Here is a 13,717-nt window from a genome sequence, read left to right as displayed (position 1 = left end):
CCACGTACATATATGAAAACAACACAGTGAATTTCACCACCAAATACCTAATAATGGAACTCTAATTAGACTATGATATACTCCATGCTTGTATAATTGTATCAAAATGGATTCTGCTGTCATATACAAGTGAAAAGAAACAATAAAAAATAAACCATAAAATTGGGAAGTTCTTTACTTACCATTTTATTAAAGAGGGTAACTTAAAAACATTTTCACTTATACCCCATGCCAACTGTGTCTCCTAGAATGGTGGGATTTAAGTAAGTATGCCTACCATCTAACACAGTTTGATATGTATCTTGGGTCTATGACTTGATATCAGAATTTCACAAGTGTTTTAAACAATCCTGTAATATGATCCCAACCTTTATCAGTCTGACCTTATCTCCCCATACTCCAGTATAAATCCAGACCTAAGTCAGCCCAACTTCCCAGAAGTCAGCTTTTTTCTCCTGTCCAAACTTTGGATTCATTCTCTTTATCTTGCACTTTTTCTCCAGCAATCCACTACCATCAAGGTATAATTAATCCTTTATCTCTTTTGTGAAATATCATTTAAATGCATTGCTCTCTTCTGCCTCTACATTCCTTATCTGGGTATTTTCTAGATCATTCATTGTGCCACTTTTGTGCATGTGTCCATTATTTTCCCTCTTTTAGAATGTCAGAAGTTTAAGAAAAAAAATGCATTACCTATGATTGATTTACATGATGATACTAAGTAGATGTTGAAATTAACTGAATTTTTTCATTGTTATGCACAAGCAGATAAGTGCATGATATTTGAAGTATATCAATTTTCTAATATTACTGTTTTACTCTCCCTTATGTTTTCATACCCTATTCATGATCTTAAAGTCTACTCATAAGTTTAATAAAATATCTAGTAATAGAGTGTTCCATGAAAAATAAATGGAACTGTCTTGAAAATTTTTAAAAATTGAAGTCACTGGTAAGTATTCACATATCAGGAGGCTGAGCAATGACCCTCTCATAGTAATCAGAGTTCCTTACTAGTGGTTACCACACTCTGGCATGCCACACTACATTCCCAGGGCAGGGGCCAAGGGTAATGGGCAGGTATGACACCTCACCAAACTTCCTTGAGGAATGAGTACTCAGTGTCAAACTGCTGCAGTGACAAGATCACAAGTTTCAGGGCCAAGCCCTTCACTTCTACCCATAGGGCCTAGCAGTCATGGCTCATCAGCAGTCTGGAGAAGGCCAGCCCAGGAGGTGTCTTTTAAAGAGAACCAACTATGATCCATGCCCCCACCTGGCTGCGCAGCTTTCACCTATGACACTAAGGGCATCTGAACATGGGCATGAAACATGGGAACACAAGTCATCAGCTGGAATTCAAGTAAGGGCACAGAGCACCAGGTCAGAACCAAGAGCCAGTGGGCACTCAGACAGGAAGAAGCCCAACCCAGAGCAGTTTTTATATACAAGGAGTGGCTGAGGCAAGCAGGACCTCCAGGGCTAATAGATGGCAGAAAGAAGACTTGCCCTGACTAAAAGAAGCCTTTATCTCCTTCTGAGATTCCAATGTCTCTCTTCCAGCTTTGGACCCTACCTGAGAGCCTTTTGACCCTTTAGGGCCCAGAACAATGCCATTACATCTTGTAATCTGACTTCATGCTATCAAATGGAGTTAGCCACTGACAACTCTCTTTCCCCTCAGTAGTTTTCCATTCTCTGCCATGGACCATATCCCATGGTGAAAACCCAGACATTCCCAGGCACATAGGATCTCAGCTATCCAGACCCCATTTTTTTGGTACCAGGGAACAATGCAGGGGTTAAACCACTGAGCAATAACCCAGCCCTTCCTTTTAATTTTTATTTTGAGACAGGGTCTTGCTAAGTTACTTAGGGCCTCCATAAGTTGTGAGGATGGATTTGAACTCTAAATCCTCTTGCATCAACCTCCTAATTCACTGGGATTACAGGTATGTGCCACTCTGCCTGGCTCCAGACCCCTTCTCTGGACCTGGCCTTACTGACAAGCTTGTCATTCCTACATCCAACCACACAGCAGACATCCAAACCTATCCAAAACAGATGTTACCACTGGCTCCCAAACACATTGCCACTTCTTGGGGTCTCCATGATGATTGCACAAAGCTGCAATGAGCTCAGGAAGGCTGTCCTCCACCTCCTGCCACCCCTCCATGGAATTGATGATTAGCCCAGCCACACTGCCTGCTAACCATTTGCAGTTTGCACCATGCCAGAAGCTTCCTGACAGATCCCTCCTCTCAATGTCACTCTCTTACACCACTGTCTTTTCATCACCCAGCCATTAGGGCATGTCTACATACACTTTCCTTTATAGCTCCTCTCTGTGCAGTCAAGATCAAGCTCAAGGCTGTCCACAAGCCCCTCCACATGTCTCTCCACCTGTCCCATCTCCACAACCCGGCACTCACAGCCTGAATTTCAAGCTCTGTCAGCGGTCCCTTCCTAGACTCCTGCACAGATGCAGATTCAGACTCAACACCTGTGCATCAAGGAGGCCTCTGCCTCTGACATCTACCCAGCCAGCCCTCATGGCAAGCCCAGGAGATGTCTTTTAAGGAGAACCAACTATGATTTATTCCCCCACATGGCTGCGCAGCTTTCACCTATGAGACTAAGGGCATCTGAATGGGAGGCATCCTCATCCTTTACTCTTAGGCTGTCCAAGGATGAGAAGCAGGCCAATCACTTATATCCCAGGTGGGCCCAGTATTCTGGGAACTGAACGTTGTGCTCTGTACTGCTCTCAGAATAGAGCTCTGCTCACAAACATGTGAGAGAGGCCAAAATGGACTTATCCTTATTGTGCCTATCATGGAGGGACATACGGGTTTCCCAAACTGAATAGTGCCTTAAACAGAGTTGAGACCTTCTGGCACTGGAGATAGAGGGCTCATGGGTGAAAGAGAAAAAGAAAAGGCTGTGGGGGTAGTCACCTCTGTGAAGATGGCATGGTTCTCCAGGTCCACATTGTGAAGATGGGCCTGGAGGAAATCTGCAAAAGAGTGGTGCTCTGCTTGTTCCAGTATTTGTGTTACAGCGCCTGCACCACAAATGAGCCCAGAGTGGAGATGCTAAGCTGCACCACAGCATCTGGTGTGGCACAATACAGTAGAATCAGCTTGGTCTCCTCAGACACCCTGTGGTACATCTCCTCCATCAGGTCCCCAGGGCCCTGCCTCTTCACAGCCTGCAGTACCATGGAGGCATAGGCGTCGGAATGGAAGCTGATAAAAACATCAGCAGGGCTGTACTTGTGCCCAGCAAGGAATTGATGGGCCTTCACATCAGCAAACTGCTCTGCCTACTGCATGAGCTCCTGCATGATGTTCTTTTGCCACCCCCTGCAGCACTGAGCTGAGGTCCAGGTAGTGCCGGTTCATGAGGGGCATGGGGAACTGATCGTACACCATATTTTTCTCCTCAATGACAAGCAGGTGGAAGTCAGGGTGGACCCGACACTTGACATGATGAGTGGCAAGCCCAAGGTCCACATACTTCTGATCCCCGAGGTAGATGTAGTACTGGTTGAGTGCATTGTACAGGCTCTCATAGAGGTGTTGCAGGTTCAGCAGCACCACCATCTTTCCTGTCTTCATGCAGATCTTCACCTGGTTGATGTTTCTTCAGATCTGGGTGTACTCCTGATCCCAGGAAAAACTGGAACCAAAGATGATCTCAGGCTACTGGTCCTCACTGAAGAATGACTGCTGCAGGATCTGCAGGGTCATGTAGTTTTGGGTCAGTATGAGCAAGTAGCGGGATTCAGCTTCTTCCAGTTCCCCAACTCTGCTTGATGAGTTCCAGGGTGCTGACTGACCTCTCCCACGCACACGGCCGCAGGTAAATTGGCCATGAAGATGTCCAAAGCAGAGATGTCACCTTTGCCCCTGAAGTTCTGAAGGACTGCCTGTGCTATATCCTGTGGAGAAGGCTTCTTGTTAGATGCTCTGGCAGTGGAAAAGACCATCTTGATGAGGCTATAATAGTTGTGAAGCCTAAAAAAATTCCTTGTTATGCCTGCTGCACACTGTTTCATAGGCTTTGGCAAAAGGAGCAAAGTACCCTTGGACCCTGTCCTGCACCAGACTGTCTGAAGAGCAGATCCTTCTGGCACTCTCTATGAGCTCCTTCTCACTGGGGCTGCCGTGGGACACAAATTACCCTGGTTCATCTTGGCAGGGTCAAGGGCCCAGTTGGAAATACCTATGAAGCCAACTTTTTGGTGGGGGTTAGGGTCACCTTCAGTGCACCCATCTTCCAGCAATGGGTGCACAGCCTTCAGGGGCATTTTCGGGGAATCTTCTGCCAAGCCAACCTCATTCAACACCACCACAGACACATACTGCTGCAGGTCCTTCCCCTGCTGAAAGTGAGCACACTGCTTGAAGGTGTTCATGATGCCCTGTGGGGTGCAGTGGAGGGTACACTGGAATGACACCAGGTGGATCTGCTTCAGGCTGTGGAATAGAGTGGAGTGTGAGGCCTGGCCCTGTATGGTATCTGCCATGATGGTCTTGGCAAGAGATTTGGAGGTGCCAGGCTTTCCCACCAGGAAGAGGGGTATCTTTAGCTCAGTGCAGATGATAATCATGAAGAAGTTCTCCTTCAGAGCCAGGTTCCTGGCTATGGTTTTTCTCAGAGGCATCTCACTCAGGAAAAGACCCTGTGCATGCCTGATCTCATCCAGGATGACCCTTCTGTCATCATATGGTTGTGGAAAATACCTGCAAATGGCTCTGCAGTAGGATTCCTTCTCCTTTATGGATTCATGGTAACAGACCCCCACATCCAGGACCAGAGAACAGAAGATGGGGTCTCTCCTGAAGTTATTTTTGCTGACACTGATCTCACAGATAAAGGTGTTCAGCTTCACCAATAGCATTTTGCTGCAGCCATGAAACCAAGTGAACACCTTCAAATAGCACTCCACATCCCAGAGGCTGACAAAACTGCACTTACTTTCAGTGTTGCTCATGAACCTCTGAGAGGCAGAGAGCACTTCTGTGATCACATGAGTCTCATCCTCACTGATCCTGATGTAGTCCAACAGTCTCTGCACCATCTGCTGGATGTAGAGCTTTTCAGCAGTGCTATTTAGCTGCCCAAAATTTCACACTAGAAGAATCAGCCTCAGGGGCAGGGTGTGAACATGGTACACCAGCTGTCTGAGGGGAATTGAGCACAGCCTGTCTGCTGTCTTCTCTGAACTGACCCTGTATCCCAAACCACCTGACTCCAAATGGCAGATGGTCTATTGGGAGTGCTTCCTGTAAGAATTGCAGGCAGCTATGATGTATGTGCAAGCCTGAGTCCTCCTCCAGGGACTGGCCATCCACAGTATAGTCACACAAGACTTCCTTAATACAGCTTATGGCTTCTGTTGTGTTGGCTTTGTCAAAAAACAAGATGGTGTCTAACTGCTGTTGGTTCTTATTGGATAAGGAAGTTTTCTCAGCCTCTAAGTCTTTGGAGTGAATCAAAGCTGCAGTTGTTCCTCCATGGACCTTGACCGGTTTTATGGTCTTAGCCCAGGCATCAGCATGCTGCAGATCATTAAGGAGTTTAATGAGCCTGGTTTTCCCACAGCCGGTTTCTCCCATGATGATAACTGGGATCCCACACCAGAACCACATTTAAATGGCCAGAATCTTGAGCATGTTGTCCATTGTAAGATCATATGCTTCATCAGGGATAAGGGTCTGAGGAATTCCTAGTAGCTGGCAGGAGTCTCAAGAGTTTCTCATGTCTGAGTAGGTTATCAAAGTCAACATTGAAGGAAACCCCCTGAAGTAACAACCCCCTGTACAGTTCTTCAGTCATGGCATCTTTCCTGATTATCTCCCCATTGAGATGGTTGATGGCATCAATGTTGCCATTCTCATTTGCCCAGAGATGGTGCCTATGAATGTCATGGTCTCGTGGTCACCATTGAAGAACACCTATGGGTGAGGCTCTGACTCCCACCTCCTCCAGAGAGTGAATGGGGCAAGTTCTTCTTCATCAACCCCATCCATGGTGACTGTGTGCTTCCCTTGGCTTTGGTCAGAAGTATGAAGTGTTGGTGTAGCAAAGTCTCTTGCCATGACAATCATAAAGGTAACCACAAAGTTCTTGAAGCCCTGTAGTATATCTCCAGTAAAGTCTGCATTGCAGAACACAGAGGCCTCACAGTCCTTGAGCTGAGAGTTGAGGAACCAAACAAAGTTCTGGAGCTCAGACCACGAGGGGTTTATGACCCCACAATATATTAGAAGGTGCTGGATGCACTCCACTGAGTCTTCTTGATATTGAAATGTGTCTAGGTTTTGTTTTGATGGAATCTTTTTAAATATTGGAAAGGTCTTTGGGAAGTAGCACTGCAGAACTCTCTCTCATCTATTCCAGGCTCTATGAAGCTCCTCTCAGGGCTCAGCTCCATAGCTGTCACTTCTTTGGAGGTTTGCAGGTGACTCTGGGGAAGATGTCAAAAAAACTGAACTGAGGGACATGTGGATTCTGCAAAGAAGAGACATAAATAGAAGTTAGAATTTGTTTTCCTGAAAGACGCCCATATGTGTTAACCCTCCATGTGGTCTCCTGTGGATAGGCCTTTATGAAAACAGTCACTTGAATACACATGGCTTTCTGCAGCCTCTTGTTCACAGAGGCTGGCATCTGCATGTTAGAGCATTACAGAACCTCAACTATGGCAGCTGCATTATGAACCAGAAAGCTATTTCCCATCCTGTGGCTTCATCTCTCCACCATGCATGAACACATGTGCAACAAAAGGCACATTTTCACAGTTGAACTATTTTTTTCAAGTTTTCATGCAGTCTCAGCTAACAGATTTCCATAAATGAAGTCTCAATGCCATCTTCACTAGCAGTAAGGGAGACAGTGGCCATCAACAGAGGAATTTCCCACACTCAGAATGCCTGGGATTCAACCCAGACATAGGACCAATCTGACATATCCAGACAAATCCAAGATGCTATCAATCAACACGAGAGTATCATCATTATAGATATCATTAAGATTTAAGTCCAAGCATGCATTTTCCCTTACATGTACTCATAGCTCCCCTAAGGTGAAAGTGGAAAACAATCAAGATGTGTCAACCCAGGCTACAGGCCACAGAATCAAATGCCTTGTGTAAATACCAGCTTTGTAGACCTTTTTGGCAGTACTGAGTTTCCTTCTGGAATTTCAATGATATATAAATGGAATGGGTTCTGAAGCCACATTTTCCCACTTATATCCATTAGGTATTGCAAAATGAGGATTTTGAAAAGAAAGACCCAAGTTCCAGTCTGTTCCTAAAGACATAGAAGCACGGGTTTGAAAATACACAATTGCCAACCATTCTTCCCAAACCCCAGCACCCTCCTGTCTTCTTCTTTGAGAGAAGGGTACTTACTACAGGCAAGTGAAGAAGGAAAGGACTCTTCATACAAGGAGAAGCAGATGGGGCCCTGGGAATGTGAGACTTCTGATGTAGCCATTCAGTTGCAATGTGGACACTTACCAAAGCAGTCACATCAAAGTGGAATATCATGGGTGTTTTCCAATACTGAGCATCCCAGAAAGAAAGCAGGGAGCCCAGGACCTGGCCCTCATCCACCTGAGAGTCAGTCACTGAACAATCTTTAAAGGCACCTTTTCACTGATGAATTTCTTTTTCAGTTTTTCATGCAGTCTCTTCACATAGAGAGATTTCCGTGTAATGTTAAAACAAGAAAATTAGATCCTAAGCCTCTGGATCCAAGAAGAAGAGATTCAGATATATTAGAAGTTACTTCTCTGCCAAGAGCAGTGGCACATGCGTATAATCCCAGGAGCTTGGGATGCCAAGATAGGATCATTATAAGTTCAAGGCCAGCCTCAGTAACCTAGTAAGGCCCCAAACAACTTAGTGAGACCATATCTCAAAATATAAAATAAAAAAGGCTGGGGTAGGGCACCTCTGGGGTTAATCCCCAGTTAAAAAATTTTTTAAAAGTTACTTCTCTGTATAAAATTTAAAACTGATACAACAGAACATCATATTAGAGAACAACTCCACCATGAAGCCAGAGTCCCGAGCTGTCACCCACCCAGCATCCTCACATTCTCCATGATGACAGTGATGGAAGTGTAATAAAGTAAAAGCATAGGCATGTTCCTTGGGGGAGGAGAGATCAGGTTGTGTCTGGAAAGGGCTCAGTGATGCTCACAGGTTGAAGTCAACAGAATGGAAGTCACCACCTCTTTCCAAGGAAACATAACAGTGACTAAAGGGAAGGTACAAAGGCACTCTTCTCCTGGAGCCAGAGCAGCTGTGCCTCTTCTGCTCACATCAACACTGTTATGCTCGAATTCAGGACCCCCAAAAAACCACCAGAGACCAAGATCGATATAAACAGCAAAGAGGTGTTTATTGCGAGCTAGCTCGGTCCTCTGCATGTACACAGCAACTGGTGACACTGAAAGGCCCCAAGCCCAGGGTTTGCAGCAGTTTTATACATTCTTTGGAGAAGGCAGGAACCCCCACATACATCATAGCATCTCTTAGCAAATCATCACACACCGCGGGAAAATCAAATAACAACTCTAAAACATGATTAGCACATTCACTGGCGGAAACAAATTGGGTAGGGGTGATTGGTAACTACAAAAGGGGGATTCATTTGAACTGATTGGTTTAAGCCAAGAGGGGTGTTCATGCTGAATTTCATGGTTTCCCAACACCATAAACTACTGGGAGGGTCATCTGGCACCCCAGGTATTTCCCTGTTTCATGCTGATTGGTGGCTGCTAGGAGGTTACTATGGGTCTCCACCTGGAGGTTACTATGGGTCTCAGCCTGACTGACTCAGTGAAACCTGGCACAGAAGATCTCTCCTGTTATTTGTGGATAAACCACTTAGCAGGGTGGGAATGTGCCTAGGAGCGCTCTGTGGGTCTTTCCAAGGACAAAGGTCATGTCCCTTCCTTGGACAGGCTTTGCTCTGAGATAGAGGCTGGTTTTTCAACACAACCTGGAAAAGATCAAAGGAGGTTATGCAGGAAAAAAGTGTAGAGAAGTCCACACAAGGAGAGGAGCAGGGCTCCCAGGAATTACAACCTGGGTGGAGAAAAAATCTAGGGGATGCACTGATTGCAGGGAGTCAGACCCTCCTGAGACTCACTTTCCCACCTGCAGAGGGGTGTTATCTGAGGTGCCCACTACTACAGAAGCAGGGGTCACTTGGAAGCCCTGAGAAACTGCCTGCCCACCCCAGGGCTCTCATTATTCCTTCTCTCTCCAAGGCCACAATCCCCACACACATCTGGTCTCTGAACACAGCTGCCACTAACAAAGTCTGTACTGGGACCTGGTAGTGATGTGCCAAGTAGGCCTGGATGGCACAGAAGGGTGCTTGGGGGATGAGGTGGACTTTGTGCTGGCTGAAAGCTGAGGGCAGGGAACAGCATTCCTGTGATGTCACATACCATCACCAGCTGGTAGTCCTCTAAGGGACACTGTGTGCACAGGCTATGGAATAGGGCCTTTGCCTGGCAGGCCAACTTGTAGCTCAACTAGTCTGTGAATAACAGGCTGCAGACCTTTTGCCCTCAGGAAACTGGAGCCAGGCCATGGTGCAAGAGCAGGGCCACCTGCTCAAACATGGTCCCTGGGGTACAGAGTAGTACCTCATTGAAGGTGGGGCAGGTAATGGACTGAGGCCTGCATGTAGATGGCCAGGGCAGCCAACAGCACCTCAGAGGGGCCACACATGACCAGGTTGGGCTGGCCAGCCTGAAGGCCCTCATGGAGAGACCGCTCCATGGGTCACCCATCCTGGCCAGGTGAGCCAGACAATAGCCCAGGGCCTCCAGGTCCAGGTAGCCAGGCAGAAAGACTCTCATGCTTTCCAGGAACTGTTCCATGATAGCCCTCAGCTTGGTCACCAGACTGATCTTAGAGGATTGCAATGGTGGTAATTCTTCCATCACTGTCCTTACACAGTGTCTGGTGGCCTCCTTGAACCCCTCAATAGCCCTTATGATGTCAGCTGGGGTGCAGTTGTCTTTGATGAAGGACAGAATCATGAGGGCAGCTTTGCTGGGACTCTGCTTCCTGAGCTCCGTGCTCAGGTGGACCAGGCGCTCAGCCATGTAGAAGTTGAGGTAGAATTGCTCCCTGTAATTCCTGCTCACCATCTCCTTCCAGTCATCCAGGAAGTGCTCCATCTGCCTACAGAGGGCTTCCAGCAGCTGGGTGACATCCCCACTCTCTGTCAGCTGGCTTACCAACTCCAAGTGGAAGTCCATGCAGATGGAGATGCCATTCCTGGGGCAACAGTAGACTTCGGCAGTCCAGATTTGGAACAGCAAGTTTCTCACAGAATATAGGTTCAGGAAGGCTTGCACAAGCCACTGCACATGGCAGAATAACTGGGGGAAACAGAGGCATGAGGCAGATGTCACAGTGAGCTACTGCAGGGGGACATACCAATCTAGACACACAGGAGTTCTACTTCAAGCGGCTTGGGTTCACTCCTCCCATAGGGTCACTGGGAAACATGATGAGCCTAGGGAGAGGGCAGCCACCTTCAGGAAGAGATCAGGTAGCAGATAAGAATGTAGACTGTGGGCTGGGCTATGCTCAGTGGTAGAGCACTTGCTTAGTATGTGCTAGGCCCTGGCTTTCTATCCAGCACTGGGGAAAAAAATGTCAATTGTAAAGTGCAAATAAACTGTAAGAAAAGAACCTTTACATGAGATAGAGACTATTATATAAATCAATAACCTGTGTCAACATTTACTTCAGTTTTTTTTGTACTGGAGATTGAATGGAAACATACCACTGAGCTATGTTTCCAGCCCTTTTTATTTTGAGACAAGATCTCACTAAGTTGCTGAGTCTGGCCTTTAACTTGCAATCCTCATGTGTCAACCTCCTGAGTTGCTGGAGTTACAGGAATGTGCCATCACACCTGGCTTGGTTACTTTAGTTTTGATGAAGAGTGCCCATTAGAATCTTGAGATGTTTGATTTTACAAATTTACAGAGTAAATGAAGCCATTCATACTTCTTCTTAAGGAGTATCTACCTGATCACGTCCTGTTAAATGCAGTGGATTGACCAACAGTAGTGAGATCTTTCTGATGCTGTTAAGGAGTAGCTGATGCCTCCAGGGTCTGTCCCACCTCAGATGTGGCTCCAGGCAAGGTGCACCCTGCAGACCCATGAGCTACACTCTCTGGAGCCACCCTGTCCACCAGAGGCCAACCCCTGCCTGTTTCCTTTTGCAGGCAGTGGGGCAGTGAGCATGCCCAGCCTGAGGAAACAGGGGCACCTGCTTACCTCAGAAAACCTCTTCACTTCCATTCTCTTGTGGTCTTTCTTGCCAGACATCAGCATCAGCTTATTTAAAAAATCCTTCAGGTCTTCCAATGTATAGGAGTGATCTGGCTCCAGGCCACTGTGACCCCCAGGGAGGATCAGGTGCAGGATGGCATCTGGGGAGATCTAGGATGCAGAACATGTTTAGAAGCAATTTTCTGGTGGCTGAAACCCAGACTCTGCAACAGGCCAGTGCACGCCACCAACACCATACTTAGAATCTGGGAGGGCTCACCTTCTGGTTGCCTGTGGATGCCCTGATCTCATTGATGCCTCTTCTGTTGATTGCTGTGGCCAGGGACAGGGAAGAGAGCTTGATGGACCCATGGCTTTCCTTCACTGTCTTCAGCCAATCCAAGTTTCTGGCAGAATCTCACTGTTGGGACAAATGCAGAGAACATGGACCAAAGTTTGAATGACTGTCTTCCTTCCTGTCCTCCTCATGCCTCTGCTCTTGCTGGGCAAACTCCAGCCACCCTCTTCCAGGGCTCTAGGCATAACTTCTTGCCCATTTCCTGAGGTTGCCTCAGGTACCCCTTTCTGGTACCCCAGGACACTGACCACTCATTGTGGATGCAATGGTGCCAGGTTCCTAGCTGACACTGGAGTGCACATGGCCTGTACTTATGGATGATTGGTTAGATGACTACAGGCTGTGCCCTCTGGTGACAGGCCACCATCCTCCTGGGTTCCCAGAACAAAGACCCTCTGAGGAGAAATGCCTGACTGAACAGGATCCCTAAGTTCTTAATGTCCTGCCATGGTCCCTGAGTATGACCAAAAAAACTTAGAAAAATTTTAAGAGAATATGAGCTTCTAGCAGGCAAACTGCAAACTGCTCTCTCTGTCCATCTCCCTACCCTTCAACCACATGCAGGACCAGCTGTCTCAAGGCCAGTGCAGGTCTCTGGGCATCTTTGCTCATTGGGTGAGTTACGTAGTGAAGGTTAACTCAGACTCTGGTATAGACAATTTACTTAAATGTTCATATTTTTCTGATAAAAAATTAGTCAATATCAATTGTTAAAAATACCCAAAAGTAATAAAATAAAAGACAATTACTACCATTCAGAGAACCGAACCACTGTAACCCTCTTTTAAACTTCCTATTGTGCTGTTTTCACACTTGTATTGTAGGGTGGAGACTGCTCTTGATATGCAGTTCCATAACTCTCTTCCAACCCAAGGCAAAGAAAGCATTTCCATTCATGAAGAAAAGCTGGTTTTCAACATCAGTTTAAATGGCTGCCTGTGTGGCCTCAAAGCACAGAAGTTCCCCAGGGTTGCAAGATCACCATGTCTTTGAACAAGGAACAAGACTCACCAGCTTACTGGGAAGGTGAGGATCATTTTGCAGAGCCTTCCAGAGTTCTTTCAGCAGTTTCATGAACTCGCCGAAGCTTGCCTTCTTGTCCAGCTTATACAGCAGGAACGCATAGCCCTGCACAGCATCATGAAAGCAGACCACCCAGTCCACATCAATGTCATTTTCTTCAGCCAAGATGAAGGCAAGGTCCACAAACACCTGGAGCTCAATGATGCCTGGGACAGAAAGGGGACTTGCAGAGGACCACTCCAGGATGTTGCACAACTCATACCTGGGGCATGATCCTTAGTGAGGCAAGGCCATCAATAGACACTAAGTAAACATCTAGGGCCTACTCCCACTTCCTTCCTTCAGTTAGGACTCCAGGATACCTTGTCTTTTGCAGGATATGATGACACCACTGATCAACATCTAACCTCTACCAAATAATTCCCAGGCACTGTACTAGGCTTGTGTGCACCTTATTTCCTTTAATTCACAAACATCATCACTTAAACAAAAACAGGTTCAGTTGGTAAATAATATGTGTATAATTAGTTATTTTTTAGAAATTGAGATAATTCTTCTGAGTTAATTACCAAAGATTATACATCAAAGCAGACTCAGGAGTACAAGCAGCACAGATCTGGATGAGAGCTGGAGCCAGCAGAGCCTCAGTGCTAGCAGGAGGTATCCTGCCAGGCCTCTGTGGTGCATCAGTGCTGCTCCTGCTCCATCTGTTTGGCCTTTCTTACCTCCCCTCCACCACCCTCTATCTAATCTACACAACCACATAGGCTGTCCAGCCCTGAACTGGGAGAGAAATGCACAGATTCTGCAAGCTTGCTGCAGCAACATTCCCCTGTGTGCAAGAGCTTGCCTTGTCCTCTAGCAGAATGAGTTGGAAGGCAGAAAAGGAGGCAAGATACTGAAGAAAATGATGCCAGCATCCAAAGATGGAGAGAGCAGCAAAGAAAAGAGTTTTAATCAGAACTCTGAAAAGCTGTCCTGAGGCAAACTACTGGAAGCAGACAC

General features: G+C 46.6%; 1 pseudogene; it reads right to left on the bottom strand.

The window, feature by feature from the left end:
- Nucleotides 1-1,093: 1,093 nt before the first annotated feature.
- Nucleotides 1,094-13,717, bottom strand: part of LOC143640946 (E3 ubiquitin-protein ligase RNF213-like) — an 82,328-nt pseudogene continuing 69,704 nt past the window's right edge.

Source organism: Callospermophilus lateralis, unplaced genomic scaffold (assembly GCF_048772815.1).
Source record: "Callospermophilus lateralis isolate mCalLat2 unplaced genomic scaffold, mCalLat2.hap1 Scaffold_79, whole genome shotgun sequence".
Taxonomy (NCBI): Eukaryota; Metazoa; Chordata; class Mammalia; order Rodentia; family Sciuridae; genus Callospermophilus; species Callospermophilus lateralis.
The sequence above is the reverse complement of the archived record's forward strand: the minus strand, read 5'-3'. Positions and strand labels throughout refer to the sequence as shown.